General features: G+C 33.0%; 1 protein-coding gene across 5 annotated transcripts in view; it reads left to right on the top strand.

Moving 5' to 3' along the window:
* The window catches only part of LOC111515287 (myogenesis-regulating glycosidase), a 135290-nt gene that overhangs the window by 82156 nt on the left and 35584 nt on the right, over positions 1–17550 (top strand). The window contains exon 1 of one of the 5 annotated variants that reach the window (XM_074172889.1): positions 7017–7152. The exons of 3 other annotated variants lie outside the window; for them this stretch is intronic. The gene's annotated coding sequence lies outside the window, so the exon portion shown is untranslated. Of the gene's footprint in view, positions 1–7016; positions 7153–15205; positions 15362–17550 lie in introns of those variants that run through there. One more of the 5 variants, XM_074172888.1, reaches the window with a different exon arrangement.

Below are 17550 nucleotides of genomic sequence, written 5' to 3'. Positions count from 1 at the left end.
GTCCGGAATAGCAGAGCATGTTTGGATTCACCAACATAACATCAAGTGGGCTCAAGCTGAAATCATCCACAAAGAGGAACACTGGTTTAGGAGAAAATTCAAGGAAGTCTCGTATATGTTGTTCAACAACGCATTCAGTCAAGCTAGCGTAGAGATACGTAACATATGGAAACCTCTAATCAAGCGAAAAACGACCAATTCCCGCCAAACGGTCTTTTTCTGCTGAAACCAATGAAGCGGAGAGAAGAAAGAGGGGGTAGGTGAAAGCACTCGAATGACCTATAAATAATCAGATTTCAGAGGAATGAGTCCATTTATCACCCGAAGACGATTGTGGATACTAACAATCGAAACGTCGTGACGTAACTTGGTTTGGAATCTTTTAATTTTTATTCAAAATTTTTAATTTTATGTTAATAATATTTTTTAATTTTTTAATTTTCAGCTTTTATTAAAATTTTTCTTGGTTGTTGCATGTATGTTATTTCTTGGTAATTTCAGTCTTTCAGTGTTTTAATTTAATAAAATTGTTATTTTCGGTTAATCTTTTTAATTTTTTACAGGGATTTCAAATCAATTAATATTATATTAGACAATGGAAGTGCGAACTGATGAAATACAATACAGTCTCATTTCGAAAGCGTTCCTTATATTATTGAAGATGTCCGGAGTCAGAAATCGGCATTCCTGAACAAATCTCTATCGCAGGTCTTCTAGATCTGCAGAATTCATTTAATTATTAGTTAACGTTTTGAAATAGACGACATTGTTAATTTTTTCGGCACTGGTAGTTTTTATTGAATCTAGTTGTCGCAGAACAAAAAGTGGATAGTTGGCCACTGTCACTTTTTCACGAATTATTATTCGGTCATCCTTGTTCACTGTGTTCCAACATGGTTTATTCCACTGAAGAAACTCTTGACAGCTCAAAAATGAACATTCATTTCATTTTAAAAGCCTTCAATACTTGAAAATTGAAATTTTTCAATATGTCAAACATAAGACAGGGCCATTGCTAAAATTTATTATTACGTTATGAAATTTACTTACTGTGAAATATGAAATACTTGCAGTTTTAATAGTTGTAAGAACAACTACTGGTATAGTATAAAATCTTGAAACCTTAGAAACTTTTCATTGAAAAGAAACTGAATTGTTCGGAAATGCCGATTTCTGACTCCGGACATCTTCAATAATGTAAAGAACGCTTTCGAAAGTAGACTGTATTATTATATGGAACTAGATGAAGGAAAATTTGAACACTTTATCCGTTGATTGTGTTACCATTGCTATTTTTTGAGCGACAGCGAATTTTCTGTTTTTTCTTAAATAAAATGTTCAACATTCAATTTCTCAATAACGAATGAACCAAAAAAAAATAATACAGAAGTAACAGAGGGACAAAAGACCTTTCAAATGATGTATCACTCGACCCCACAAATAGGGTGGGCGTTGCTGACCGCAGGGAGGTGTTGGAACGTCCTGCATACACTTCTCTTAGATGAATACGTGCATTGGTGAAAACCGTATTTTGAGATATCGCGTTCAGACAGATGGATAATGATCAATATCGTGACAAATGTTGAATTTCACTAGTTCGGACTTCCATTGTCTAATATATAAAATGATTTGAAATCCCTGAAACAACTAAAAACGCTATCCGAAAACGGATACCTGAAAGAGAGAACGAATCTACCTATAGAAGTAATTATGGAATTACTAGGATGCTGTGTACGAAACTGTTATTTCCAACTGAAGGACGAATTCTTTATACACCAGTCATAGCCAACATATATATGGAGTAGTTTGAAACTCTGGCCATTGAAGTAGCCCACAGAAACCTCGAGTCTGGTTGAGATATGTTGACGACACCTTCATAATATGAAACCATGGGAATACTGAACTAGACGCCTTCCTGAAACACATCAACAGCATGAGACCTTCCATCACTTTCACCATGGAGAAGGAAATCCACAACGAATTGCCATTCTCAGACGTTTTGGTGAAGAGGACCGACACTAAGTGGGAAACATCTGTATACCGAAAACCCACTCACACGGGACAGTATCTGAACCACGAATCCAACCACCATCAATCGACTGAAAGAGGAATCATCAAGACTCTATTAGACTGTGCTTTCGGGCTCTGTAATACGAAATGATCTTCAACGGAATGGCTACTCCAAAGCGATGGTAGAAAAGACTTTGGCTAAAACACAGCAGGAGCCTCGCAAGGAAGAGATGCCGTCACAACCAGTGCTTGCACTTCCCTACATCAGAGGATTATCGAAGAGGATAAGAAGAATTGGTTCCAAGTATAACATCAGAACCTGCTTCAGATCCGGAAACACTATCCGTAGCAGCCTCACGAAAACCAGGCCACCAAACGCTGACTGCGATTCCAAGAAGTGCATTTACCGGAAACCCTGTGAGTGCGGAAAATCCTATATTGGTGAAACTAAGAGGCCATTGAATGTTCGCATTGCCGAGCACAAGAAACACACACAGCTAGGGGAAACCAGCAAATCAGGAATAGCAGACCATGTACCCATCAACACAACATCGAGTGGTCCCAAGCTGAGATCATACACAGAGAGAAACATTGGTTTAGGAGAAAATTCAAGGAAGCCGCATACATGCTGTTCAACAACGTATTCAGCCAAGCTAGCGTAGAGATACGCAACATATGGAAACCCATCATCAAGCGAAAAACTCCCGCCAAACGGTCATCCCCCACTGAATCAGTGGAGCGAGAAAAATGAAAAGAGGGGATAAGTGAAAGTACTCGAACGACCCATAAATAGTCATCTCTCGGAGGAATCAGTCCAGTCATCATCCGAAGACGATTGTAGATACTAACAATTGAAACGTCGTGAACTAACGTGACTTGGAATTGTCATTGTCATTTTTATTTCTTCATTTTTTGTTCAATCGTTCTATTTTTACTTGTATTTTATTTCACTATAATTTCATTTCAGGTTATTTTTGCTTAATATAATTGTCATTTTCAGCTATTCATTCCTAATTCTTTTTTTTTAGTTGTTTCAGGGATTTCAAATCATTTTATATATTAGACAATGGAAGTCCGAAACATTGTCAATCACCTTCAAACAAAAGTGACAAATGTTGATGAGATCTCTAAAAAAAATTTTTTATCCTTATATTTCAATTAAAAAAACAATTCATTTCAGAAACCATGTTAATAGGCTCCAATTAAAGTAACTTCTTAACAAGTGAAATCATCTCTATGAAATGGCTTTCTTCGAAGCAGATATTCATCTGCGATCTCCGGGCCGTCCGGAAATTACATCCCCCGCAATTCCGACGGTAATTTGTCTCACAGGATATTGTAATTTATCTGATGTGCAGAGGTTTACTTACCAACAGGGAGACGGCCTCAATTGTTTCCATCGAGTTTTATTTGAATTAAATGGAAGGTTTCTTTCGGTTCTGTTCCTTCACCTCAAACACTAATTTGGACTCACGGCCTGCCTTCGAGAGAATGAATGACTATTGTTCGAATAACACATGAATTTTATAATTGTGAACGTTGGAAATAAGAATAATGATATAATTAGAATAGGTTTTTTTTTCCATAATGTGATAAGAGAAACACACACATGAAACTAGAAATTCTTGCTCGACCTCAGAAGATGACTGGAGGCGATTTTAGCTCATTTAGTAACCCCAGAAGAGAGTCAAAAGTACCCTCTTTGATCCTTAGCATATTCTGTCTGATTTGTACTGAAAGAAAAAAATCTGCGCTGTCTTTTTGAATCAAATTTGAATAACTGTTGATTAGAAATTGGTTCGTGTATGGGCGTATCCTGAAAACTGTTAAATGTCAAAATGTATCATTTTTTTATTTAATGATGAAGTTGAAGAAAGCCAAAAAGATTTTTTCTATAAAAATGATTTCTTTTAAAAATATTCAATATTAAAATTTACCATTTCTTGCGGTTAGGATGAACTAACCCATACCATTGAGGATGATTGCGTAGCGATTCTATGAATATTTGTAATTTAAACTGAATAGAAAAAAGTAATTTTCGTGTAATTCATTGTTTCATTACTATTTCAAATAGATTCTTTCCTTTCATGTAAGTAAATGTTCATGTGAAAGTAATTGTTTCGGTAGGGTTTTTTGTTCCAGTTCGTATCTGAAAGAAACTTTTATTTATCTACTAGATATCTTCACGAGGATTTTTTCTCGTCCTTTCTTTGAAAGTTTCCTACTTTTTTCGTTTTTGGTGATTCAACAGTAATTAAAATTGCAATTGCATAAACTCCCTCCCAATCAAAAGTGTTAATTAAGTCAAAGATCATGGTGTTACATTCGATACTAAACTATCATTTTCTTCGCATGTTACTAAAATCACACTGGAATCTTACAAACTTCTAGGTTATGTATCGCGGAAGAAAAATTCTTGGCTTGATTTTACAAACAGTTACACAATTGTTAACTAACAAATTTTGGTTCGACTCCCGATTTTTTATGAATAACGAGATAGGCTACCTGCATTCCTTCAAAAAAAATGTTAATAAACTGTTACATGACAATACATTTTATTCCCCCAATGAATACTTTGATATATCATATTTTTCAGTTTCATGTTTTTTCATACTTCTGTTTGGTATTTTAATATCTTTACTCTTATATATATATATATATATATATATATATATATATATATATATATATATATATATATATATATATATATATATATATATATACAGTGTCACACATAAAGTCCGCATCAAATGGGATTTTTTTTGTTCATCTCTTCAAGCAACTTTTGATATCTCCATTAGGTTGTGCTTTAAAAATGATGCCAAATGACATGCATATGACCGATCAAGTGATTTTTCTTCCCTGTCAAATTTGACATTTTTATTCATACCTTATAAAAGATATTTAGTAAATGTGAAATTACTTTCGTATAATTCCTTCCCTTAGTTTAATTGCGTTGTAATTTTTCGTAATTAGTAAAGCAAAGTTTAACTGTTTGAAAAGTGCAGTAAAGAATAAATTATTGACTTTTCATTGATATTGTTTTTTAATTATGCTTATATATCAAGCTATTTCGCAAAAAGTAGAAATAAAGTGAAATTTTTATCTGTTTTTAAAAACTGTATCAACTTTGCATCATTTTTGGCATAATTTTTTCTGGTGTTTTAAATTTTTGCGAAATAAGTTGTATTTAGAATTGCAATTGGTAATAAAAATGCGTTGGAATGATAAGTTAGGCATAAAACACTAACTTTGTTGAGGTTTGGCTAAATTTGAGAAATCGGCAAATGTCAAATTTTCGAAAAACTGTAAAAAAACTACATTTGTACTAGAGAGCTAAAAATTGGTATATGGATGAAAAATGAAAAAACAATCATCATTTCTCTTTACCGATTTTCGAAATTTCGAGCAATAACTGCTTTTCTGAACATTTTTTGGAAAAAATGTCAAATTTGACAGGGAAGAAAAATCACTTGATCGGTCATATGCATGTCATTTGGCATCATTTTCAAAGCACAACCTAATGGAGATATCAAAAGTTGCTTGAAGAGATGAACAAAAAAAAAATCCCATTTGATGCGGACTTTATGTGTGACACTGTATATATAATATATATATATGTATTGTGAATTTCTATATTTTAGTTAAATTGACTTTTTCCATGCTGTAGAGTCTCTGGAAATAAACTGATTTGATTTGATTTTATTTGAATATGGAATTGAATTTTACAGATACTAGATGAAAATCCATGATGAAGTATTCAATTAACACTAAATGTGAGATTTTTATTGAACAGTTTACGGAACCACAGTAAGTGTTTAACTTCTTCAGGTGTGTCCGTATTAACTGAATTTCACCTATATACGAGTATCAATTTTCTCTGAGTTCAGATATGAACTAACTGGAAACAAAAACATTAGAAAACAAATTTTACAAACTCAATAAATGGATATATGATAAACTACCAGCTTCCACACTAGAAAAAATATTCAATAAAGAGAACGACATAAAAGTTAGAATAATAGGCTAAACAATCTTTCCTACTTGGAGTCCTTCCTAAAAAGATTCTTATAATAAGTTTTTGAAGTTGAAGTTAATGAATTAATTATTTGCGAGCGCTTTCGACAGTTGGTAGTACTGTCATCTTCTGGCACTCCTCAAACTGAACTGGTCATCCTGTTGTCTGTTCAGTTTCAGGAGTGCCAGAAGATGACAGAACTACCAACTGTCGAAAGCGCTCGCAGATAATTAATAGAAGATATAAAGCTTCAAATCCTTTTTGTAGAATTTAATATTAAAATACTCAAAATAAAGGAAAATTAGTTACATCAATCAATTATTATCATGTATCATGAAAATTGTATCAATCAATAACTCTTTCTTAAAGTCAAAGATTATGAAATCATCATACCCATTGAAAAATTACATTTATGTGAAGGTATGACATTTGTTAAAACCAAAAAATCTAATACATGTTCAACCTTCTCCTTCAGTTTATATGTTCAATTTATTGTTTTTAACTCATTTTTACTGTAAGTATGAATTGTAATGTTTTTCGATGACAAAAAAACCAACAACTCAATAAATTATAGGCCCTGAAGAAGCTTCCCATTAGAAGCGAAAGCTTGGCAAAGTAGAACAGATATTTTTGATTTTTTGACTGAGAGACCCCGTTAATCCATTTTACTGTACATTTCTCCAGTCGCTAAGATTATCCACTTTATATATATATATATATATATATATATATATATATATATATATATATATATATATATATATATATATATATATTTTTTTTTTGTCATTTCGTCTTCAAGAGAAAACGATAAATTGGTCGAAAAATTATTTTTATTGTTTATAAGTGTTTTCAATCTCTCCATTATTCAAAATATTAGATGAGGAATTATGTTTTCGTCAAAAATGATTAATTGCCATTTATCAATAGGATAACATTCATCATTTCGTTCATTTGTTAGTACTAAGTCGTTGAACTAACAATAAAATGACCGTAGGAATATTCGAATTACGATTTATTGGCTTTATTACATTCAGTATGGTAATTTTACCAAGTGCATAGTGTCCCCTCATCAGTATTTATTAACATCTATAAGAGGAATAGGCTGACAATGAGATCATGTGAGTAGAATGCAGTTACATAATCCTCGTCTAATCTATGTACGAGCTTTCAACCAAATGTTTCCAAACATTGAACGTTGTTTGGTATCGTTGTATTTCCCATAATTAGATTATCACTAGATGGGTAAGTTATTTTTCTCATATGGCGGCTAGTATGGTTTGTTTGCTGACTGATATCAGATATTTATTGTTTCATACTGGATTGGTTTCGAAAAATATATTAATTCATGATCTGATGAAAACGGACAAAATTCAATTCGTTTATCAAAATACAGAAATCCCTTGAGTGAAATCGATCACCACGTGACCTGTTATATCGGAGCTTTGGAAAAAGGTTCCGATCTTATTGTTGAAACGGTTGCTCTGATTAGGAGTTGTAGGCGGAGTGGTGAGTGGCTCACCTCAAAGTAGCAGAAATCTTAGGTGGACAAATATAGAAAGAGCTAATATTCTTGATTCACCACCTCTGTTCACGAAACACGGCCTCTGAATGGGTCGGGGCTTTAGGTATATGACCTGACCAGCACACGCTTTTCAGAATAAAAATAATACTTTTCCATATTTCATACAAACTTATACACAACAATATAAAATTCATGCAAATAAATATATAGCAATCCGTGAAAGTATCAGATTCTAGTAAAAAAATCTAAAATACTTTTTTCTTAAATATATAATAAATATCTAGTATTATGAAATAGGGAGTATGCAGTGAAAAACCTACTATGATGACAATGGTATACTATGTATTTTGAAAATTCCGTATAAGAAGTAATAAAAACTAAATAAACACTTGATAATCACAAAAGCTATGTGATATGAAATATTCAATTGATGTTGATATTTGTGAATATTTACAAAAAGTTAAACAAACATTATAAAACCACTAAAACCACGGTTTTGCTCATGTGGGAACTACTATGTAATTTTTAAACAAAGTTCAAAGAACTTTGAACTTTTGAAATACAAATGTATAGATACTACATATGTACATACAAACGGGTATACACACATAAGTACAGGTGGGTTTATAAGGACGTGTTACGATTTTTATATAAATATTATGTTCCTTTTCACTTTTTTTCAGTTACTGGGTTATCTCAAGGCTCTACTTAAAATATATACCTCCAGTTCCTTCCCAAAAATTTGTAATGAATTGATTGTAGATTATATTTCATCAGTTCGGACTTTCATTGTCTAATATAATGTAAATTGATTTGAAATCCCTGAACAAAATAAAAAGATTAACCGATAATAACAATTTTATTAAACAAAAAACTGAAATCACAAAGAAATAACATACAAGCAACAACCAGAAAAAAAAATTTAAATATTTATAAAAGCTGAAAATTAAAAAAAATATCATTAACAAAATGAAAAAATAAAAATTAAAATATTCCAAACCAAGTTACGTCACGACGTTTCGATTGCTATTATCCACAATCGTCTTCGAGTGCTAACGATTGTGGATACTAGCAATCGAAACGTCGTGACGTAACTGGGTTTGAAATCTTTTATTTTTTCATTTTGTTAATAATATTTTTAAATTTTTTAATTTTCAGCTTTTATTTTTATTTCAATTTTTTAATTTTTCTACGCTTTAAGATCGGTGCCTGTGCGAAAGTTGCGATTCACGTTGGATTTGAATCGTTGGAGATTGAATTCATTTGGAAAAACGTTCTGAGGAAGTTTATTCCACATACACGTAGTTCTCCAAATGAAACAGTTCTCAAACTGTGAAGGTCGAGCAAAACGATGAGCAGCCACATTCCGTCACGTATTTCTGATATGTACCGCTCTTGGTGGAATGAAATGTTCCAAGTCACATGAACACTTTCCGGGAAAGTATCTTCAGAAGAGAGACAAATCTCCAACCTTTTTTCGGTGTTACAGACTATGAAGGTTGCAAGTGATATTTGAGTCTCCAATCAGGCGGATGGCTCTCTTCTGGATGGAATCCAGCAGCTTCAGGGTATGCTCAGGGGCGGAGCTCCATACATGAGAACAATAATCCAAAGAAGGTCTGATCTGAGCTTCATAAAGCATCAAAAGTTGCTGAGGTGTGTACAGTTTCCTGGTTCGGAATAGTGTTCCAAGCTTTTGATCAGAAGCCTTTGCAATGCCAGCGACATAATTGTGCCAAGACATATTGGTGTCCATTTTCCCCACCAACAAACTTATCGAAGCAGAAAGCGGAATTGTCTGTCCTGACATTATTATATACGGTTCGAAGACATTTATCTTTCAAGAGAAAACCGATGTCTGGGTTTTCGTAGCATTGAATTGAACCTGGTTACCTTCACCCCAATGTCCTGAAATCTAAATGGAAGACAAGTGTGCTGAGCAGAGCAATATATTGGATTCTTGTTTCCTTTTCCAATTAGTCGTTGATATACAATAAAAAGAGGGTTGGAGACAATATGGGTCCTTGGGGAACACCATCCTTGATGGTAAAACTTGAATGTTCCAGTATGCAGCACATTAGATAGTCATTCCCAATCTATAAATATGATAATAAATGTATGTACAATGAAATATAAAATGACTGAATGGTATACAGGAATTGAAACTATCAGAAAATTTTCAATAAACAACATAATAATAATTCGTCAAAAAATAGCGAAAACATCATCAATTGGTCTCAATAACGACCACCGTTTATACAGATACCTTTCTTCGATGTACTGCAGAAGAAGAATTTGCTAAGAGTAAACGCAAACATTTACCGTGTTGTCTTCCGTATAAAAAATGGATAATTATGGTTAATGTTAATTTCAAGGGCATAAAACAATATCATTTCATTTTATCCTTGTTATTATTTATATCACACATGGAAAAATCATTTGAGCAAATGTTCAAAATGGTCTCCTTGAACCCGGTGACAATAAAACAGTCCATTTTTGAACTCATTTCTAAAATTTTGAAATGTTTCTATGGTAATGCTAGTACAAGTCTCGGTAATCCTGTCTCTACGTTTCCATATTATTCGAGTTGCCAAACATAAACTTTTGATTTGATATAGCCCAAAAGGAAAAATTGAGAGGAGTCAAATCCGATGAATGAAAAGGTCTAACCAATTGGGGTCGCACCATTCTGTTGAAAACAACTTGATTTTCGGATTAATCTTGATTGTTGGCCACAATTTCTTGAATGAAGTATTTCCAAATACGAATCACCGGTCAATATGATTCACCAACAATATGAGGTCTCGATATTCCTGCCAAGATATTTATTTTCTCAGGAGTGTGACCTTTTTAAAAAATATGTGAATTTATGACTGACCAATATTGCATACTTTGGTCGTTGACGTCAGGGTCATCTTTATTTACTTCATGCAATATCTTTAGTCTATAGGGGTATTATGTATTCAGAGGTATTTCTTGACGGTGATAGTTGAGACATTATTCTGCAAGGACTTATTCACTACATACGCAACGATTTCTATATGTTTGTAGCTCGAAATAGATTTTCTCCCAGCTCCTCTAGCTCCAGCTACACTTTCAGTTGTTTGAAATTTCTAAAACAATTCTCTGAGATTTTTTCGGCAGATCGGATTATCAGGCCTCATGAAAATTAAAAAAAAAATCTGTTTAAAATCTGCTTTACCGTTAATCAGCTGTCGCCCCCATACGAACGTCAACTCTCATAAGTTGAGAAACTTGTGCGAGCTAAGGACTAACGAGGTCTTACCTTTTTTTAACGTGTGATTCCTAACACGGTTGCAGAATCATTCCAGCTTCAACCAGATAAATTCTCTCGAGAAAAATATCTGGTCGAAGCGGGAATCGAACACACGACCTTCCGATCGTGAGTCGGACGCACTACCATCGCGGCCAATTCCACAACAACCGGCCTTAACGTAAGTAAGGATTGGTTCTATTTTTTCTTCTGAAGATCTGATGGCGCGAAGAAAATACATTTTTACTAGGATAACATGGTGTGGATTCTTATCTATATACATATTTGTACTATATACATAGTTAGAAAATACAGATTGGATTAAAAACAGAAATGCGCTTTTTTGTTAAATATTGATTTATTTCCGTGAACAATTTTTTACTCCTACACATTACACACTTTGTGTAATTCGTGATAACTAACTTTGGAGCTATTGCAATCCTATTGTTGCAAAGTTACGGATGGCCAATTTACCCAGCCTCCATTTAATACACCAATAACTCTGCAACGGGTTATCCAAATTCGAAACAATGAAGGTTGTTGAATAGAGAATTGAAATATCTTTCGAGTGAAGCCAAGACCACTCATTTTCATTTGAAAAAAAGTTGATAGCACCCTGTCAATGACGACTGATGTCACACCATTGGATTTTGTATCAAAAAGTACTGAGAATGATTCCTTTCCTTGCCCGAAGTGTAATATTGGGATTATTTGATTGTATTTGATATTTTTCGTGTGACGTTTCTGAACTATAACTGTTATTTGCTTCTGTTTTTCTATCATCCAATATTTTGTTAGATTTATTTTCTGACGGATTAACAATGATATTTTATACTAACATTATGGTTATACGTAGGTGATTATTATTATGGTGACGTGCTATACAAAACTGTAACTTATGATACTGTAAGTTCAATTGAAACTTGTTATAAAATAGTGGAAACAATAATATCATTATTATTCGGCGAATGTTCTACTTTGATTTTCTCCTGTAGAACATATTCCTCCAAACAGTGAATATTATTAAACGACTTATCAAAAGCGTTTGATACAGTGTGCGCGGAATTTCTCATCAAAAAACTGTCAATGCTCGGGTTTTCACGAAATATCATGAATTGGATACGATCCTATATGACAAACAGATAAATGGTTGTAATCTGCAATGGATCGACATCTGAGATGAAGACGGTCAAACTTGGAGTGTCACAGGGCTCTGTTCTAGGACCTCTACTATTTCTTTTCCATGTCAGTGATCTTCCTCAACATATAAAGGGAAGCTACGTTACAATGTTTGCTGATGATACAACGATAACTATAGCAGGCAATAATGCTGAGAAACTCAGCAAATCAGAATACATTATTGATCAGTTCAGGTGCCAAATAAATAAGCTTATTCTAAATACTTCAAAATCGATCAGTGTTAACTTCCACTTCAGAAGAAATATTTCAATTGGTCGACGTTTTAGCTATTATATTCAAACTTCTGAAGAAACAAAATTTATAGGGACGTACCTAGACGCCAATCTAAATTGGGATAAGCAGGTGGACTATATATGTGCTTAGCTAAATAGAGCATATTATGCCATAAAACAACTGAAATCCTGTTTGGATGATACTGGCATACTCAGCATATATTATGCAATGGCTTACCCTCATATAAGTTTGAATATTATGGCTTGGGGCAGAGCAAGGGATTTTTCCAGAGTTTTTATAGCACAGAAACGCATCATAAGACTAATCTTTAATATCTATTTCCGGGATAGCTGCCGGCCCGTTTTTATAGACAAGAAATATTGACAGCCCTCGCCATCTTCATTCTTGAATGTATTTTATTTGTTAGGCAAAACCATAAAGTATATGATAAGACTTCTTCAGAACACAGTCATGATATAAGAAATAGTGATCTAAAAATCCCACAGCATCTCACAAAAATCTATAAAAAAATCCCCCACAGTATAATGCCATTACGTGCTTCAATAAGCTGCCAAATGTAGTTAAAAAAATCACAAGTGACAAAGTATCTCATGATTGTGTTAAAACTATGCTTTTAAAAAGATGCTATTACAGTTACCAAGATTTTTTAATTGACAATCTCACAAACAATCAAATTCACAGTGGACGTAATTTTATTTAGAATGAATTGTGTGAGTGTTGTAAAATGTTCACTAAATTTGTGAGCATATATGTATGTTGTATGTGTATATATGTGTATACGTGAATATATATATATATATATATATATATATATATATATATATATATATATATATTTATGTATATATATATATATATATATATATATATATATATATATATATATATATATATATATAACTATAAATTATTTTTTATACTAACTTTGGTGTATAATATTCACATGATCTTTATTTTGTAGATATTCTTGATAAAGGAAAAAAATATATTTCCGAAAGTTTGAATAACAAAAAATAGAGTTTCCATAGCCCGCAGATATTGACTGAAATACCCAACTGAAAAATAATTTATTGTTATATAATAACCAGTCAACTAAATTTGACCTTTCAATATATATACAGGGCTTTGTATGATGAGCGTTAATTAGCCGTGTCTGACAAACTATTTAACGGATCAACCTAAAAATTTCACAGTATGCATAAATCAATATGACCTACACGCCTAAAATATTTCAGACGAAGCGGCGTTGTCGCTTCTACTATAAAGTAGCGGCTTCTTTGATTTTTCAAATGGAACGCCCCGTATATAATATCATATTATGATTCATTATCACTTTGTCAACAAATTCATATACCCTATACCTATCTATTACCGTTTAGAAGATATAAATTAATTTCGATATTTTTTTTACCAAACATGAACTTTTATAAATGCTGATAATCTTGAACTCCCTTGCACTAAAACGATCAAATTTGAAATCGAGTGGAGTGATACTGTGAGGATCTTTACTCCGAGTCATATTTTCATTTGCCTCACACAGGGTCTTCAAAAAATGCAGATACTTTGATATCATGAAAAAATGAGTGGAACTCAATTTTTTAAAATGGAACACTCTGTATATTTCAACATTTTTGAGCTCTACATCCAATTTTAGATCAACTTTGTTCAGATAATACTATTTCTATTTTGAACCGTTCTCGAGATAAACTGTTTCAAACGGAAAGTGACGTGGTATATATACATAGATGTAAATCTGTGCTCACTATCTTTCTCTTTTTATCTTTACTAGCTTGTAGTACAACTGACTTACCTTATATACCCAAGTGTATCAAAAATGTTGAATGAATATTATTATTTTTTTAAAACCGTAGTTTGCGCTAGTCAGGCCCTATCCCCCGAAGCCCCAATACATTCAGGAGGGCGCGCCAGCATTATCAATCAACGACCACTCCCCACACCGTGGAGTGAGTGATCATTGAATCCGAGAATCCTGTGCCCTGAGAAAGCGCAGTGAGCCAAGAATGACAGCCTTCTGCATCTGTCCGGCTAATATTTCTACCTTAGTGCGGCAAGCCGGTATGATTTTGAGATTCGAGAGTAGAGAGGACATTATTTCATCAAGGACTTCAATAATTAGAACAACCATCTTGACAGAGTGGTCTGGATAGAGTCTGCGGAGTTCAAAGAGAAAACCTCGATATTTCGTCCGTTTTTCTCCCTCGTTTAGGACGATATTCGTCTCGCCAGGAGCTGAAAACTCCACGACAAATATCATCCTGCTCTGATGGTCGAGAAGGACTACATCTGGCTTCTTAGCTTGTATGAGACTGAGGGTGGGGAACGAATAGTTTCAATAAATTCGGCACTTTCGTTCCCCACAACGGATTCGATATTACTCGGGGCGTAGGGCAACACCGGTGTCTCGTCGATACCGTAAGAGTGCCGTAGATGATAATATAGCATTCTTAGGGCCGCGTTATGTCGAAGGATGTAGGCCGAGACCGCATATGCTGGACATGCTGATAGTAAGTTCATTAGGGTCTCGGGCGCCTCGCGGCAGGACCTGCACCTTGTTTCAGGAACATCTACACCCATCACGCGACTGCGATAGAGTAAGGTGTTGAAGACACCATCGTGACAAGCCATGATGAACTCCTCAGTTTCAGACTTCAGCCCACTCGACCTGAGGAAAGCGAAAGTCAGACGCTTTGATAAGCCAATGTTATTATTATTATTTTTTTATTATTATTATGCCACACATAAACACATAAAACGAAATGTGTGTCACCATAAAACTAGATGTCATAAACATATCTGTATATTCCTGCCATCTTGGTTTTGTATTGATTAACAAATTGAGACAATGACCATATCCTCTTAAGGCAATACTTTCTTCGCACTTATTGTATTAAGGCATATTTATTCCAGTAGACGAATAGACTACTTAGTTTATGTAAGTAATCGTGGTAAAGTTCAATGATAACGTGCACCGCGCGCGAATAACAAGATAACAAGTTCAGAACGTTATGTGCATATTATTATTATAAAAAACAATAAGTTATGTCTGGATAGGTATTTACTGTTGAACGTAATTTTGGTGAGTAATATGTTTGGAGTACGAAATGAATAGGAAAAGTGTTTTTTGTATAATTCTATGTTCATATAAAAGTTTGTGTCTAAAAGTTACTTCTTTGCTATAGGTACACATTTTTGTATAGAGTTAACTTTGAAGTTGATTGTTTTCTTCCTTCCTTTGGAAAATTCCCACATTTTTGGGTATGAAGATGAAGAAGTAGGAAACCAAAACCTTTTTTTCCGTAGAATATGATATATTACTATTTCTTAGTAATTATTTTATTTATACGAAACGAAAAAAGGATCATTATAAACTTCATTCAGTAGATTCTTCAGAATTATTGATAGACGTTTTCATAACAAACAACTGGTTCTCAGAATTTAATTTTTTTTTATAAGAATGAGGAACCTCGACGAAAGGTATGTATGGAAATATTCGAATCATTTTTAGATTATTTCGTAAACTACAGAAAGAACAACGATTGAAAATAACTATACTTCATTATTCATGCGTGATAAATATAAATCCACTAAGAATAATTCATGATCGTCAGCTATTGATTAGAATTATGAAAAAATAGGGCTAATTGTTTTCAAGGACGTATTAGTCATCACATATCCACATTCCGATATGAAAGCTGGCTAATTTCGAATAAAGAAGACAGATTCACTTTAAATGTAATCCCCTGACAGGTTTTGAAAACAATTTTTTCATTTTGTGAATTAATAATTATTCAGGTAAATGTATGGATTGATATTTCCAGACATATAAATGGATGGAGAATCCATCCATAACCAATTAATTCGATGGACTCGAATTTATAACGATTTTTTCCAAAAATAAAAAAAAATTGTATCAAAACTGTCCAAGGGTAGGTAATAAAGAGTGGAAACTTCAAAATTCGACACTGTAGTGGTAGGTACTGCGTAATATAAACTTCCGAAGGCAAGTTAGTGATTTGTCGTAATTTTAAATTTCGTTCATCAAATAATTTGGATTATATTGAAAAAAAATCACTTCTCTTTGAAAAAATACTTTTCATAAACTGTTACTTTTCATTTTTAGAACCTTTTCATTTTCTTTGAAAATTTCAAAATTGAAACTTTTGGAATGTATCTTCCATAAAATTTATCATTACCAAAAATACGACAACAACCTACAAAATAACGGTTTACCTATTATTAACTTCATTAAAATTTCCAAACATGCAATATTATCTCTATCTTTTCCAAAAAACTCGAATACTTTGAAATATTCAATTTTGATGATAGAACAAAATTCTTCTTGGGGTAATTTTTCATTAATGCCACTGTTTCAGAGTTGATGACTAATTATTACTAACTAAAAAATCTTTTAGGTTTACTTTTATTACCGAAACAAAAACTGCTATATATATTTTTTCAATATTTCTGCAGTTGGAATATTCAAAAATCCTTTTTAATTGAGTGAACTTTTAGGCCAATAATAATTTTCTAAAAAATTTTGTATAGAAACGCAAAATTTCAGGTATATCTAATAAATGAAACACGTAATACAAGAAAGATAATGCTAATGTGGGTGATATAATCATTATATTTCTTTTTTGGAAATTACGACGTTGAAACTCAAAATTTCACTTTTATCTCGAAATTTTGACATTCAAGTTATAATTCAAATAATGAAAATATGTGACTCTTTTGCGCTTCTGTACATTTGAATGTATGATTGGGGAACAAAAATTTACAGTATCCAGGGATGTGTGGATGTGCAACTGAATGAAATGTACCATAACCAAAAAATTGGAAGAGAAGGACCTAGCATGTCTTAGCATGTCGACTATCTTAGATTTTTATGTATGAGGATGGTGGGAAAGATTTGAATATAGTTTGGAAGAGAACGTTGCAATGAATGCATTAATTGCTTTTTCAGTAATTATCTAGAGGCAAAAATATCTAAGCATGTTCGTGTATGTTTTGGAATATCTTGAATAGGTATATATTGTAAATGCTGTTTTTGAAGTGCGAATATGTTTGATAATTGGCTTTAAGTGGCAGCCGCAACATAAAAAAAAGTTTTTCAACAATTCAAGATCATTTTCGGAAAGTAATAAACTAGTGTAGTTTCTTAATGATACGTTCATTATGTTTCCTAACCACACAATTGAAAGATTTCAATACGGATGCGTGAACTCGCAATAAAGAACCGTTTGACTGCAGTATTTGAACACAAAT

This window comes from Leptinotarsa decemlineata, unplaced genomic scaffold, assembly GCF_025532065.1.
Source record: "Leptinotarsa decemlineata unplaced genomic scaffold, Ldec_3_MD MMD2_tig00000199_RagTag_RagTag, whole genome shotgun sequence".
Taxonomy (NCBI): Eukaryota; Metazoa; Arthropoda; class Insecta; order Coleoptera; family Chrysomelidae; genus Leptinotarsa; species Leptinotarsa decemlineata.
Note: the sequence above shows the minus strand (reverse complement) of the source record. Positions and strands in the feature narration are given on the sequence as shown.